The following is a 17,091-nucleotide window of genomic DNA, read 5'->3' as shown; positions in this document are numbered from 1 at the left end:
CCAGAAGAGGCCCATTCAGCAGAAAATATTAAAGCCTCGCAACACTAATCCTCCTCATTATAGACAGACATCATTAGCAAACCATAGAGCGCTTCCCTGCAATACAGATGACTGTGCAGTTTCACTTTCTGTGTTCGTGTGTGTGTGTGTGTGTGTGTGTGTTTAGCTTCGAGCGACCTCAGCAAAGGATGTCAGGGAAAAACAAACACTGTCAAAATCTTACATGCATGCAAAGATGCAGAGATGCAACATCTGTCAGCAGAACAGGGCAGCGGGGAGAGATTACATCAAACAGCTCAACATTTTAAAGTCAACTCTTTTCTTCTTGCTTTTCATTTGTGGTATTGGATTTTTAAAGTGTGTCATGGATCTTATTTAGATCGGCGATTTGCGGCCTTGGCTCTCGCCCAATCCCGTTCGACTTGACAATTTAATTTGCTTGGCTGTTGATTTACATTGAGGCGGTGTTAGTGTGAATTTGCGATACAGTTTGTCAAATTTTAGTACACTACATATTTCAAGGTACATCAGTTTATGTTACATTGCACTGTTGGAGGAACACACAATTGCATGGCCAAGATGATACAAGCAGGGTCACATTTTGTGATTTTTGTGTTTTAAATACATCTCTAATTAATTATATTGGTTTCAAAAGTAAGATGTTTTCAAGATGAGACAGAAACTCTAAGCAGGTGTAAGAACCATAAGGGAAAAACAAATGAATGCTGAAGTTATTCTGTGACATAATTGGCTTTAAGTCTGTGTAGTTCATATTTAAGGAGAATGCTGTGATTTGTCAGAGTTAGGTGGTGCTTTTTATTCCCATAGAAAATTGTTCAGACCATTAAAACATGTTGTGAATCATCAGTAGGCCTATGACTGACCAAACAGCAGCTTTGAGTGGTGGAGCTAAATAGATATGCTTTAACAGTACAGTAATCAACTGTGAGGCAGTCACTTACTGAAGTGCATTTGATTGGTGATGTCATTGTTTCACTTCAGCAACTCAAAGCACCCTATCTTACTCCTGGTGCAAAGCAGCAAGCATTGCTGTGTAACTGATATTGCTGGTTTCAAACTGATGCAGTTGTCATTTTCAGTGCCCATGTTGTGTAAGTAGCAAATGTACTTGCACACATCGGTGCACCCATAGGTGTGTTAGTCTGCAAATGAAGTGTGGTCGGTCATGTTGTTGCCACGTTGCTATCTTTTTGTGTGTTTTGTTACGCCCAAAACACACCTGTGATTAACTTAAGACTAATTACCACCCCTTTGCCTCTTGCACCTTATTTCTCATATTTTTGCACAGTTTAACTAGTAAAAGTGAGGTTTGGGCATGCTCTAAATGCACTTGCGCCATGCACTTTGGACCATGCCATAAAGAGCATATGAATATGGCCCTATGAGGTTCTGTGATGCACTGTGGCAGTTTGAGCTAATTGCTATCAGCATGCTAATATGCTTTCATGGGAATGCTAACATGCTGATGTTGAGGAGGTATATTGTTTACCATGTTCACCATCTTAGTTAAGGGTGTTAGCATGCTAATATTTGCAAATTAGCAGTGAACAAAGTACAGCTCAGACTGGTGGGAATGTCAATAGTTTGTTGAAGGTATTTGGCCATAAACCAAAACATTGGAGAAATTGGAAATAAGACCTGAATATGCTGCCATTCAACAAAGTCAGCAGGATTTTTCCTGGAGAGACAGGAATGTCTGCTGAATGTAGAATGCATGCCAAATTTCCTTGAAATCCATCAATAGTTGAGATTTTATTCTGGGCCGAAGTAGTGGAGTGACACTGCCATCACTGCGGCTTTGCTTAGTTAGTTTTTAGTTTAACTACATATTCAATGACTGTTAATTTTTCAGCTGAATCCAACCAGTTGATTTGAATCTGAAAAGTGATCTTTATAGTAATATTCCACTTCTACTAAACAGTCACACTGTTCAGTATTTGGCCTTAGAAGCAGGAATGGTGTGCAGCCTTTGAGGCCTAATTGGGTCTAGGGTTTCTTGGAGACTATAAAAGCCCACCAGTCTCATCTGGGCCCCATCTGTTGGCAGCCAGCACGCCAGCCAGGGAAGAGCACAAACAGCAAGAGCCACTCAGTAGTATCATCTTTACCGGCCGGACGCTTCATCATCAGCACAGCTCGCCATCAATCTCTGCTTCTAATTGATTGTGTTCCTAATATGAGCCCCTGGCCCGGGTTACTGCAAGGCCAAACCAACTGGCATCTGTGTGACAGTCTTCCTCAGGTCGTTGATTTGACTACACCAGCCCTGGCTGTCAGGCAGCTCACAGATTATGAGAGTCAGTTGGTCTGGAAATACACAGACAAATGGATGATGCGATGTGTGGGCTTCTCAAACATCCCTGATGTCATTGTGCATGCCCAGCGATTGGCAGTGAGTGGCCTAAAGAGGGCAGAGGCAGATGGCCAGTTTAGACTGCTGAAACTATCGCTATACAGGGAGTCTTATTTATTCGCTTCTCTTTCACAGTCTGGATGCCTCGATGGGAGAGGGGTGAGCTTGTGACCAGAAGGTTTTTAAGTTCAAATCCCTTGTCAGAAGGAAAATCTGGCAAGTAAGAAATGCTCTTTTTGTCAAAGGCTGAGGCAGCTAGAACACAAAATAAAGATTGCACTATAGGACGCCCACATCCTCCACCAACATAAGAGGCTGTAGCAGGCTCAGTTTTAAAGCTAAAGTGAAGATAGTGATTGGTATGATTGGTATCATATGAAACTAGATAACTGAAGGCACCCATTGGTACCAACCATGTCCTTGCCTTCACTTCATTGTATAAAATGAGCTGCTGTGACCTCAAAGATAGCCTCAGGAAACTTGACAGCAATAAACTAGGGACCCAGAGCATTCAGAGGTTGTATAAGGGGGTTTCTCTGCAGTTTAGAAAACAGAAGTTCTCATCATACAATCACAGAAAAGCGCAATTCTTACAGGAATCTACAAATTGTCTAAAGTTTTTCATGGTCTTCATTTCTTAATGTGGACATGTTTTTGACCATGGTCAACAATGCTTGAATTATGCACCAAATCATTGCAACAAATGGTATCAACCCAAAAGATTGCTGCAACAACGTATAAGACTTAATTGAGCATGGGAATGGACTTCATATACTCACATCATAATGTTCTATGCCCTTATTTACTTTTAATATTGAAAAAGACACTAAACCATAAAAAAATGCTTATTATATATTTATGAAAAAAACTTGACACACTGTGCTCAAATTAGTCTCCAGACCATCAGAACTACGGTAGAGAGGGGTGGAGTAGACAAGATTTGGCAGATTTTACATTAATTAAGAAGAAGAAGAAAAAGAGTGTCATTCCAAACCCACTCTAGACTCCCTGCCCAGGCAAAGTTAGCAACTAGCTGGTTCATCACTGAGCATTTGGATATTTATATTCTCTGACGTCAGAGGAGCCCCAAAATACTGCTTAAAGGATCGTCCACATAGGACTTCCATTCATCTGTTGTGCAGAAACATGACTCCAAATACTTAACATGCTTAAACATTTGGATATTTCTTCTTCTTGCAGCTGTATCCAGCTTAGAAGTGTGACAAACAAGTGCTAAAAAAAAACAGTTGTGTAGTGTAATTTAAAAGTGCGCTGGACACAAATGACCAACTAATACAATCTGTGTATTTACCTACGTATATATGGGAGGAACTTACTGTGGATAGGGACGGATAGGGTCTTTTTTTTCTTTCTTTTTTTTGTAGTTGGATCAGGTAAATATTGAGCCCCATTAGCTTCCAAACTCACCCAAATCTATTAACCTTTTAAAACCACCTTTCAGGCCAACTGACTACTTTGTAGTTCATTTCAGAAGAAGACCAGCAGAAGAACAAATGTGCACTGTTCCCATTGTTTCTGTCAGATGTAAAGGCAATAGTCTGCTCACCAGCTGGTTCAAATATGCTTGAGCTTGTCTTTATTAATTTGTTTCAATTATATACGGTATTGGAGTATCAATGTCGTAATATATGTAGTAAAAGATAAACACATGAGTGGGAGCTTCAACAGACCACTGTACATGTGAATCCTGGACTGATTTTGTCTGCTGCAGATGTCTTGTTTTATGGCATGTATAGCTTCAACAAGAACAGTTGGTGTTTATTTATCTTCATATGTCATCTACTGAAAAAGAGATTATTTTTAATGTATACATGTATTAAGTTTGAACCAACACTCGTTTGTCTTGCTTTCAACACAGCATGAAGCCAAAGAACAAGATATCTTGTGTCAGCATGTTTCATTATTAGTGCATTAGGTGTTGAAAGGGCTGCATGACGAATGCATGATGCCCCAAATTAGGATGCCTAGAACCAGCACCAAGGAAGTGCCATCCAGTTTGTAATGTATGGCTGCTCAAGTGCCTCAGCAGCTGTTGTGCTAAAACTGCTCTCACACTGCGTGAACATCACTCCCATCGCTCTCTGACTCTCGTCAAGCTTCCTTGGGCTCCATCTTTCTCTTTGTTCCTCTGCAAGCGCCCGTTTCTTTTTCTTTTTATTGCGCGAGGTGTATGTTATGGTGCACAGGCTGACCCTCTCATATGTCAGCCAGTTTAGCAGCATGAACGGGGCACCCAGGGGCTCGTAACGGGCTCACTTGTAGCTCAATTGGAAGCTTTTAATCACTCATTATAACTGAACGACATCGGCAGATGTTCTGTTAAGGGAGCAATGAACTGGCTTGTTAAAACGCTGAAGGACTGGTAACCTTTGATCCAGCTCAGTTTGTTTGACTGTGATGCACCAGCTGCAGTCTCTCTTCACTATTCTCAACCTTCTCGTTGTCACTTTGAGTTTTGCAGTTTGGGAGAACGTGATAAAATATTCATCATTCGATCTCAGCTGAGAATTAAGCATATTTGAGCCGAATTCCCCCGCTTCTGTATCCTCTTCTTTTCCCCTAAGTTAAATTGTTGCGTATTTTCTCAAGGAGAGCAGGAGTAATGTATTACTAACGCTGTTACATTTGGCTGTAAAGAATAATGTAGTTGATTAACTTCTGATATTTAGTTCAAGCGTTACAATTACTTGAATTTAAATAGGTTTGTTACTCCTTAATCTACATGAGAAGAGCAGACAACTTACTGCACTTGGCGCAAGTAAACCAAATATAATGTAATGTTAGTCTGCACAAGGGCTGACAGTGATGTGAGCTGCTGTCAGAAATGGAAATACGGACGTTATTTTGCCCTCTTCGAGACTAAGGATAGTGGTGAAATGTTATCTATGTAAAGGTCCAAAAATCTATCTAGATTAAAGGTTAGCAATTCAAATCTTCAGAAGCACCTTGCAAAACAACGCGTTATCACAAAGGTAGTCGCTAAATACCCCGACTAACACTGACCAAGAAGCTAGTTGATAAACACTAACACTGACCGAGAAGCTGGTCGATGAAGAAGCTAATGCTGATCAAGAAGGAGCTGCCGCTGCTTACTCCATCCATGCAGACAAGACTTGCCTTTAACTCATGCCTGTCTGCTCCACAGTATGTAAGCCAGGAGGAACTAAACAGACTGATCACCAGGTATGTTTTGGAAGACATGCAAAGATAAAAAAAAATATTGTTTTTTGTTCTTCTAGTACTTACAGTAGTTTCATCATAATGATAATGGGTCCACTGCAGATGTCATTTGACAGTCTTGTCCCAAATTGTTCCAAAGCGACTCTATAACATAACGTAAAAATGACTTTCCCTAGTAATTTATCATGCAGTTATTGAAAAGTAATTAAATTAGTTTTTGACAGAAGTAACTTGCAATTGTAATTAATCACTAATTATCAGCAGATTGCCCAACACTGACCTATTAGCAGCTCCAACACAACCAGGCCACCCTGGCTTGTGTTGTTCCGCCTCCCTGCCTTCAGTAAACCCGACCCAACTGGCACCTTCCTGAGCCACCTGCAGCGTGACATGAGAAGAATCACTGTGCGTCAATCTCATTCCTCACTGAACAAAAGGAGCCTTGTAGTTTGCACTTTCTCATAAATGCAAAGCGTGAAAGTCAAAGTTCATGACTTTTGTTTGGATTTATTTTTAAGGCTTACTCCCAAAAAAGTCAGTTTTAGGCAGCATGACGCAGCATTTGTTGACTCTCTTGACAGTTGTCAGACTTACAGTCACTACACACAGAACGCGCTTGTTTTTCACCACAGTTTTGGACTAAACCAAAGGGACAAAGGATGTAAAAGGTCTCCTGGGAGTCTCACTCTCTCACTGCTTTGTAAACTTGTTTGTCCTTTCTTACTAAAGAACCGAACCAAGGTTGCCATGTTACCTTCGAGAAGCACAAAATATGGGAGGAGGAAATGTAAATTTATACAAATAGCCGGTGCACCTGATTTATGGCTGCTGACTGACCGGCGCAGCAGAGGAAACTGCATGTGACATTTAACATCTGGGGAAAGCTGCTGTACAATCTGCTGCACTTTTATCGGACACACACAGACGGTGAGAGACTGTGGCCGGATTTAAACAGAGAGAGACAATGACAGAGACTGCAGCAACCTAAAGACTAGTGCAGCACATTATAAAGGTTACTTTACAGTAGCTCACCATAGCACAAGACAGATTAACAAGACAGTCACGCAATTTTATCTCCACATCATCCTGCTTAATTTTCCTGACTTTTATTGGCTCACAACAGGTTCAGTCTGCTAAATTCTGATTGAAGCAGCCAATACTCTTTAAACCGGCATGTTATATACATTTCTTATCTGTTCACATACAAAAAGCTTTACCAGAAATCTCCCACACAGATTATTCTTATCCCATCCATTATTGGACTATTGTTGAGATCCTTCAAAAGTGTCTTCTCTAAAACCAATTTTCTACTTTCAGAAACTGACTGCTCGATGCTTAACAGTCCTCTGTCAGATCCCATTGAGCTGCACTTTATCCAAATCAGATGAACTGAATGAAATCTGTAGTTCCAATAAATATTGAAAGTGACACAATCTTGAGTCTGTTTTACTGTTTCAAGGGATAGCTCACCCAAAAATAAAAAAAAAAATCATATTCTTCTCTTCCTTGCAGTGCTATAAATCAATCTAGATTGTTTTGGTATCAATTGCAAAGTGTTCACTCCAATATCGTGGTACTATATGACACTCAACTTGTGACACTCAATCATCACTCAATGCACCAAAACAATCCATTTAAAAAACTCAACACCAATGTCCATCCATCCATTTCCTCCGCTTATCCGTGGCCGGGTCGCAGGGGCAACGGGCTCTTTCCAAAAATGACTCAATTACCCCAGCTTCGTGTAGGAACAATTTTCTTTCTCTTTGCCATAAAAACACTGCTCAAAACAAAACCTGTAGGACTGGTTGTGTCTGTTGAGCCTGTAGGTTTGCTCAAATAAAGTAATAGAGCCTAAATATAGAAAAAAAAAAAGTCATGTTGCATCATAGCTCATTGTACTAAGGGCTGCTACTTACAATTCATTTCAATATCGTTTTATTTATGGTTTATTTTCTTGAATATTTGATTAATTGTCTGCTCTATAAAATGTCAGAAAATAAGGAAACATTCAAACCCTCAATCCCAGTTTCTCAAAGTCTAAGGTGATGTCTTTTAATATCTTGTTAAATCAGTCAAAAACCCAAATATGTTCTTCTGTTTATTATGTGTGTGTTTTTAAAACAGAGAAACGCAGGAAATATCAATATTTCAGAGGCTAAAAACAATCTGCCGTTTTTGTATGAAAAAATACTTGATTATCAAAATAGTTGGTAAATATTTTTCTGTAGATCGACTAATAAATCAGTTGTCTTTTTGTAGTTTACAGACTGTAATCAGACAATCTAAGAAGGCAGTAGGGCAGAAAGGTTAAGAAGCCAGAGGAAGCAGCGGCGGGGCTATGTATTTCTCACCTTGCATCATAGCTCCGCAGCAGGTTATGCAAACAGATGCCTGAAGAGTCAGCAGCTTAACCCCACTGACCCTGTAGGGAGAAACAGCCTCAGACAGGCCTGACAGCCTCCTGTCACCACTAATGCTATCCATCATGGTGGTGATGTTACCTATGCAGAACAGCACCGTTACAGTGTGTGTGTGACAGAGAAGAGTCATTCCCCCTCAGCTGCTGTGAGCTTAAAAGCCATTAAGAAATACTTATCGTGTTCCTCTCGCCCCTAATAAACATCCTCGCTCATTTCTCCTCCTCTGCATACTTATTTTAATGTACTCTGGTTTGAAGATTGATAATAACGCCTCTACATCTTCTTTCAGCTGTTTGATTTATATTTGTTTACGAACCATCAACTGAGATGAGCTCAGGCATAATTAGTTTTCTGCCTGCATCTCACTGTTTTAGACTAGAGAGTTCAGAAAGCCTTGTTGGAGTTTTTCAGGACCGTGGCTCTGGAGAGAGTCCTCCACAGTCTGAATAAACAACCCTGATGATGTCATCAGCATTGTACACGGAGACTTAAATGTTTAAAATAACCTCTGTTACAATCATGTGGGCATTTACCTATGGGGCTGTCTAACAAAGTACTCTGTTGAGGTGTCTTAAGGGAAATATAGTTTCCAAACTCTCTCCACACTTGGGACTAAGGCTACAATCACACCGCAAGCTTTAGTGTTCAATTTCAATTATTGCTTGGATCGGATTTTTTTATTTTTTCACATTGTTTTTTTTAAAGGTGGCCAATGTCAGACACCAGTGTGAACTGTTCACAAACCTGAATGGACCAGCATGCATAAATAGAATAACACTGTCATACAGAAGTAAACATGGAGGCTGCTGAAGTCAGGGTTTATGTATTCATTTATAAGTTGATGTGCAGTGGAAGCCAGCAAATTTGTGAGCAGGAAAGAGGCACATTTTCAACTATTACGTTTTTGGATGGAGAGTCGGAGCCAGGAGTGGTGGGATTGGGATGGCTTCACTTTAACGTACAGCACTCCTGTAGCGATTACAGTTGGCTTTTAAGTTTTGTACTTACTTGATGCCTGTGGTCTAAGGCTAGAACCTTCAGGTTGAATGCACTTATTGTAAGTCGCTTTGGACAAAAGTGTCAGCCAAATGACATGTAATGTAATGTAAAACACGGAATTCATCAAAAATGTCAGAATGTCATAGAGACAGAGTGCCACGCATCATACACAACCATAGGCTAAAATGTTTAAAAAATGTCTGTTTCTAACTAAAACTATTAGATTTTAAGCATATCATGTGATTATTTAAGCACTCTGTGTCTACCGGACACAAGCTGGCTGTTAGCAAGCTAATATTAGCTAAATGTTCGCAAGCTATTGTTAGTACTTATATTAATACTGCATAACTTTCCGAATTATCCACATTTTACAACAACACAAGTTCCATCGCGTCGAATGCTTCAGCTTAATTTACAAAATTATGTAGTTAGCTTAAAACTGACTTTGGATATATGACTTAATGACAAAATGCTCTGCATACATAAGTTAACGTTAAATATACTGAGTTTTCCCCATTGTAACTGCTGATATCTCACGTCTCTATACATCTGTATCCACTTTTTTTTGGTTTGTAAGCTAATATTAACTTCTCTGGGTTCTTTAGCCTGCTGGTAGTGCATTTTCACCACACTGTAGCTTTTCTGTTGTTTGCTAACAGACAGAATATTCTAGGGGGGCTCCTCCATTCAATACAAAGTCAATGGTGAATGATGGATTGTTTTCCCCTCTGGTGGGGGTGGGGCTTAAGTGCACTCTGTCTCTATGGGCTTCTTCTAACTGTATCTGTCAGCACCTCTCCACAGGACCTCTCCCACCAGCGACAGAATTGTGACAAATTTGGATCTAGAGTGACATAGAAGTTGCATAAATTCTGCCATGACTGTTCAGATTGAAGTGGCATTGTAAAATATCAGACCTGTATCTGATTTAGGACCAGATAAGATAAGGCTCAAATCAGAGGTTGAAAAGTCTGAATGTAACGTTAAAGTCAGGATATGTCAGCCTCTGCTGCTTCAGCTTTGACCCCTATTTAAAAATGTCTCCTGTGGCAGTAGTATCACTAAAGTGCAGGAGTAGCCCTTTAACCACACATCCATTCCTGAAGTCAGACTCCTTGATGAACACATGCTTCTTGGGATCTTTTCAATGCCAGTTTGATCATTTTGCTGTTGTAGAATTTCACATAATTCTACTGTAGCTGTAGAAAATATAATTTTAGAACGAAGACAGAAAAAGGGGGACCAGATGAAATACAACAACAAACACAATCTTTGCATGTGTCTTGCATCATCATCATCATCAGAACAGAAGCGATAATGAGATCTGACTGGAGCAGTGAAAACGGATTTGGAGAGATTAACCCAGAGATTGATGAGGTGACTCGTTAGTCTTTGTCATCCATGAAACATCTTTGTTTGACTGTCTTTCTCTCTTCTCTCTCTTTCTCTCTCTCTCTCTCTCTCTCTCTCTCTCTCTCTCTCTCTCTCTCATCTCTCTCTTCTCTCTCTCTTCTCTCTCTTCTTCTCTCTCTCTCTCTCTCTCTCTTCTTTCTCTCTCTTCTCTCTCTCTCTCTCTCTCTCTCTTCTTCTCTCTCTCTCTCTCTCTCTCTCTCTCTCTATCTTCTCTCTCTTCTCTCTCTCTCTCTTCTTCCCTCTCTCTCTCTCTCTCTCTCTCTGCCACTCGTTACACTACACATGTGGACACACACACCGGCTGCTTGCAGCAGATGCGCCAAAGCCACATGGAGGCCCTCCATAGGTTATTTGATGCTGTAATACATTTGAAATTGAACCACCATATATAATTGAGACATCCACGGATATAGGCCTGTAGTTGCCATGCAGATCCTTGTTGATTTATACATCACGTGTGTTTATATGCTGAACCCGAGCAAGTCCTACCTGCGCTTCTTAAAGAACCCGGAGCGTCACAGCCAGTAAAATCCTTATAGAAAAATGATTGTTTTATTTATCACGAATATGAAGCAACGACTTGATAAAAAATCTGCTTGTTTTGTCTTCGACGCTTCGGCTACTTGAATTGAATCATTTTAGTTTGGTTTTCTTGCGTTGGAGAAAGTTTTATGGTGGGCAGTTTCATAACATTTAGGCTGCTGTGAATGCAAACACTGGCTTTGTCAGGCTGAGCCACATAAATCTGAATGTTCAGCATGGGGTTTACACTCATGGTGCTTCTAAAAATGAGCAATTACCTCTTTTTCGGAAAGACGGATCCTCAGCTATCTATGAAAGGAATTATGGGGTCGGCCACTGCCATCAATATTGCATAAAACAGTTTTTGAACCAATTCCAGATGAGAAAACGTTTCTTTACTTTGGGTTTTGACATGATGAGCGATGATCCCTGGATTATGAGACAGGAGCCTTTAACCCGGCCGCCCCCTCTGCCCATCAGCTGCTATAAAGCTCCGTCCCATTTCATCCGTTTTTGATTCATCGCCTGTCAGCAGCTGTCTGCGACGGATTCATTCAGAGTGATCGGGCTGGGTGAAAGAGGAATCAATGGAGTGTGTGGGACGAGACCAGTGTCAGACCCCCAGTCTGAAGGCAGGAGTTGATGGAGAGGTGATCGACAATGACATGAGTGGTTTGTTTGGAAGACTTTAGATTCCGACAGTGTAGGCTAAGCTGCCTTCAAGTCTTTGGCTATTCACAGGGGGAAAAACACACAAATAATTTTGAAAACCTTTAGGCCACAGCTCTGCTGCAGTGAGCGGAGCGACTTGGCTTTGTCTGCATGTAAATGTTTGGCTTTCAAAGCAGCTCAGCGGCAGTGATTAATAAAGTATATTCTGGCTGTAAAAAGCATGTGTCGCCTCAGCATGAGTGATGAGCTCTGCCTCATTAGGTTCCAAGTGCCAAGAGGAATTAATAGGTACAAAAAGTGTGTTTTCATGCTCTGAACATTCTGCCATGTTCCCTGAGCAGAAGAGGTAAAAGTCATTTTTGTTAGCTTTATCTGCTATTGATTTTGATCTACCCGGCTTTAAGCCATGATTCAGTAGTTTTGATTTATCTGGATACCCCTGAGTCATCGCTACACTTTTCTTTGATTTCACCCTTTAGCAATAGAAAGAGACGCTACAAAAGCCAATCGGCTCTATGCTACTTTGGTTTATACCCGCAGCCTTTTAATGACTGTCCCTGACCCCACTGGTGATCCAGGTTCCAACCACCAGGACAAGATTTGAGACAATCTTAATGTGGGTGTAAAATAAAGTAATAATCATTGACAGCATTGAGAAAATAATCACAGGGTTGACAGTGAAACAGATTGGAAAGAAAAACTAGAAGTCAGCTGAGTCATCCCAAGACTTACACACAAAATAGGTTTGTTTGTGAAGCTCCAGTCATCTGAAATACTGACTTAGGGATTTAAGGTGGCATGTATTTTCCAGTGGATATGTAGCATTTTGGAATAAAACCCCTCAATTATCGAGCTGTTCTCATGTGCTGTAAAGCGCTAACGCCTGCTTTTCCAGTCCCGTCTTGACAGAGGGTTGTTTTCTGTCCCGTAGGAAGTGGTAATTAAGGTGTTGGCCCATTTGTATTTGACAGTTGCATCTAAGGGATAACACTTTCCAATTCCAGCCGTCATGCATCAGTCACTTGATATGTTTGGAGAGGCCCAATGTGCCCCTGCACGTCTTTCATAAGGCGAGGAGGGATGTGACAAAATACAGTGAAGAACTGTGGAAATGGTACAACTTTAGTGGAGAGATTAACAGTAACAGCAGCTTCACCAAAGGTGCATTTAAGTGCACTCAGAGAAAAAGATGAGTCACATTTTTACAAAGACAACACTCTTACGTGTGATCTTTTTTATGCAGCTATGCAAGTACAAAAGGACAGGAGTTCAGAAGAAGAAAACTCTAAAAGATGAAGTGTTTGGTTGCTGGTAGAATCACAAATGGCCAATTTACAGCTGACATCGAGAGGGTATTGGTTTTGTCATTTAAAAAAGGTCCTAGCCAAACAATTCTGAAGAACAAGTGGAATTTCTTGTTAAGAATACATAAAAGGTACACCAAGGACCATACCAGTGATTATAGTTCATCAATCCCTTATTATTCTATTATTTTTATCTTTTAATGTTTTTCCTTTTCTTTTCTTTTTGAAAAGAAAAACGTAACTTAAACGTAAGTGAAAACATCTGAAATTGTATTTGTTAAGACATTATCACTATCACTGAGCATTAATGGTGATTAAGCCCACTTAGATTTTAGTATGTTTTTAAAGCTTTCAGTTGTATTTCCCTTGAATAATTATATGAAAATAATGATTATTTTGTCATCTCAAGTACTGTTGTGGCTTTTTGTAGTTTGTGCCCTAAAGAGGAACAAAGTCTGCATAGGTCCAGGTGGATGGTTGGGTCAACTTTTACCACCAGTGACATGCATACATTGGCAAGTGGTCGCAATTTGGTTTGGTTTTGGTAACAAGTTAGGTTTAGAAAACATGTCATGGTTAAAGTTAAAATAAGTAAATTTAGTATGTACTTTAACTAACGTAATGCACTTCACTTCTGAATGTAACTTAAGTCAGATAACAAATGTACTTATTTTAACAATGATATTTTTTCTAAACCTAACCAAGTAGCTTTGTTCCCCCCAAACCAGTCTGTCTGTCTGTCTGTCCGTCTGTCTGTCTATCAGTAATGAAAACAAGAGAATTTCATTCAGTCGGTCTCCTCTTCTCTCTTTTCTTTCCCTCTTTCTTAAAGTACGAATGTGAACTCATCAGTGATTTTAGAGGAGACTATAGCGGACAGGTTGAAGCAGGGAATGCGGTTTTGTACTCAAGCCTCATGTCAACCAGCCATAGGACAAGCATTTCCTCGCTCTGCTGCCTGTGTCAGTTGGAACGTGATATTTAGATTTGTAGTGTGGCTCTGTAAACGAAACAAAGCTTAATTGAAACTGATTATCACAGAAACTTAACAGCTCCCCCCTCATTATTCTCCCAGGCTTAGTGGCAAGTCTCCTTCCCACAGTGCAGCGTTGCACACGTGCCCTCCTGTCACTCCCCCCCCCCCCCCTGCTTTAAGTACTTCATGATTGGGTGAAGTGCGCCTCATCAAAATGCCCTTTTCCAAATTGCTTTTAATGGCTCATGTGGATCTGTCTCATGCCAGCCCGCGTCGGAAAAATAAATGATGTCGGTTTCTCGAGGAGCTGTTACAGGATGCCGCAAAGCCAAACCGCCCACCAAACTAGCAGTTAAACATCGCCAGAACCCTGCGGAACATTAATGCCCAAGCCGTCATCAACGCCTTCAATCATTATTCCGCTTGTTTACGTCATTTTCGAGTTAAGGCCGACGAAAAACAAACAGCGGTTTCATCTAAAAGCCTCAGACTTTCTGCTTGGAGTGTCACTAGGAGGCTTAGAGGAAGAAGGTTCAACGGTGATGCTTGTCCTTTAAAAGACAGATCTGTCTCCTGCTAAAGAGATTTACTGTGTGTTTATGAGTTCACTCCTTTTAGTCTTTATCAGCTATTAAAGCAGCCTTCAAACATGCACACACACGCTGTGCAACAGACGCAAAGTGCAAGGCCTCCCAAGCTCTTTGTGGTAAATATTTGAAACTGATTGAGCCGAATAGAAAAGTCCCTTAATAGAAATGGCTGTTATCATACAAATATTGTTGATTACATATCATCAGGCTGTTTATTTTGGCAGGAGATTACACTTTGAGAACTCCTACATACCACATTATCCTGATGCTCACTCTAATTAAGGCTGCTGCTCAGCACATGTCTCTCTGCATACAAACTTCTGAGAGTTTGTGTGGGTTATCAAACAAGTGGGCACACATGTGTCAGTCTGTGTGGGAAGAGAATATGGAGGCCCACATGTGAGGGGAGTTTCGACGCCTGCTGTGAGAATGTGTTTGGTGTTGTGAGTTGTGTCAGGCAGATGGAGGAGCTCTGTGTCCGACTTCTTGTCCCATAGGGCTCCCTGCTGATACAACCAGTGTAAACATATCAGTCTGCGGAGAGGAAGTGGCAGGGAGGGAAGTACTCTTCTTCAGCAACTGCCTCAGGTGCCCTTGAGCAAAGTGCTTGATGCACAGTGCAACTGTAGTCGAGGAAGTGGTTGTAGCCTGCATGACTAGTGCTGAAACATAGACTGTATACGAATAATGGATGTAGCAACATGGTCTCACAGAAATCCGTGAAATAGCCACGGATTTCGCTTAACTCAAAATCCGTGGAATAGCCACGGAATCGCTCAAATTTCCGTAAAACTGACACGGATTTCGCTACAATGCAAGTTAATGACAGTCATATTTTTCTGGCGAGATCTTCACCACAAAGTGATTATGTACATTCACTGAGTGAAGATTTAGAAAATAAAACATATATTTCTCGCTAGAAATGTGATCAAAATCCATTTTTATGCAGAAACTAAGTCAAAATATTGATTTTTCACTAAAAATGAGAGAACTGTCCGCCATGTTTTTTGTTCTGACTGCTGGGACCTTGAAAGTCACGTGACTTGGAACAAACCAATAGCCACGGGATATGACTGTCAGCGAAATCCGTGTCAGTTTCACGGAAATTTGAGCGATTCCGTGGCTATTCCACGGATTTTGAGTTAAGCGAAATCCGTGGCTATTTCACGGATTTCTGTGAGACCAGGTTGGATGTAGTCACCGTGACATCACCCATTGGTTTGTGGCCTGTTGGAAGCCTCGAGTTCAGCGTTACATTTGTCGCCATCTTGTGTCGCCATCTTGTTTCCGATACGTGGAGCAGACCATATTTGGTCTGTGGAGGAGCGAGAGGGATCTGATCACTGACTACACGCCTCTCTACACCTCAACCTGACCGAATGAAGGCGCTGCTAATTCATGTAATTGGAGCATTAACTGGGATGTTCATTTTGGCTAGCAAAAAACAAAGACAAAATGTACGTTGCTGACCTCAGAAAACTGAACAGTGACTCCTTGGAGTGTCTGTTAGTCCAACCAAATGCTGAACATTTGGTTGACATTTTTACTGAACAAAACGTTCAAATAAACATTAAGTCATTAAGTGAAAATACATTGAAAGGGTCAAAGTTATGAGACCAAAGTGGTAAATGGCCTTTTTTATATCTATATATCATTATATATAACTTTATTGACACGTTGCCGTGGATACGCATTGCTCTGCTTCTCTCCTGATTATGGCTCGCCTTGTTAGCCACCTGTCAATCAAAGGTAGCCACGCCCCAAATCATACGATTCTTTATCTTCTATTTTCTCAAATTTTGCATTGAAATGAATCGACAGATTTTTTTTTGCAGCCAAACTTAGCGCCCCTGCTGGAATTTTTGGTACAATGCAGCTTAAGGCACTTCCTGGTTTGCCTCCTTGCTCAGACTTGAAGGTTAACTGTATATAAAAGCTAGTTGTGTTCAGATAAAACAGTGGCATGTCCTTCCAGAATTATGCTGTGTTCATATGTAAAGTGATTTTTTGCCTCACATGACATCATAGTTCGGGTTAAAATACATATCTTCGTTACATAAATTAAGATGCGTATGTAAGTTAAAAAGTGAATTTAAATAAGTCAACGTTGACTTATTGTTTCACACAGGAAACAAACAGCACTCCCCTGGGTGAAAGTCATGTGTTCATTTGACCCACCCATTGACCCACCCCCCTCACTGTGCAGACTTTCTCGTTCTTTATACCACATCAGACTTCCAGAGCACTTGCTCTGGCATGAAATGGGACAGAAAAGCAAAAAATATGTAACATGCAAAATGACTCCAGAAATCGGTGTGTTATTCATGAATAACTTGAAAAAATATAAATGTGAAACAGACTTATCTGGGTCTTCTAGAAATTTGCAGCAGAATCAGCTGCATGAGGCTCTTCTCAGATCAAATCCATCATCCTTCAGAAGAGCTGTGTAAGCACATTGATTTATATCCGTAAATAGTGCAATAGTGCAAACTTAAAAAAAAAAAAAAATCTGTTGAAGCTTATTACAACAAGTATTGTATGCTTATTAGAAAACCATGTTCTCTGGCTTTCTGTGGCTGATTCTCCACATTATAAAGCCAGTGAGGACGCGATACAG

At 40.6% G+C, this 17,091-nt stretch overlaps 1 protein-coding gene across 1 annotated transcript in view; it reads left to right on the top strand.

Annotated features, from left to right (window-relative positions):
* nav3 (neuron navigator 3) overlaps positions 1 to 17,091 on the top strand; it is a 248,969-nt gene that overhangs the window by 76,000 nt on the left and 155,878 nt on the right.

Source organism: Centropristis striata, chromosome 22 (genome assembly GCF_030273125.1).
Source record: "Centropristis striata isolate RG_2023a ecotype Rhode Island chromosome 22, C.striata_1.0, whole genome shotgun sequence".
Classification (NCBI taxonomy): Eukaryota; Metazoa; Chordata; class Actinopteri; order Perciformes; family Serranidae; genus Centropristis; species Centropristis striata.
This window is presented reverse-complemented; position numbering and strand designations above follow the sequence as displayed.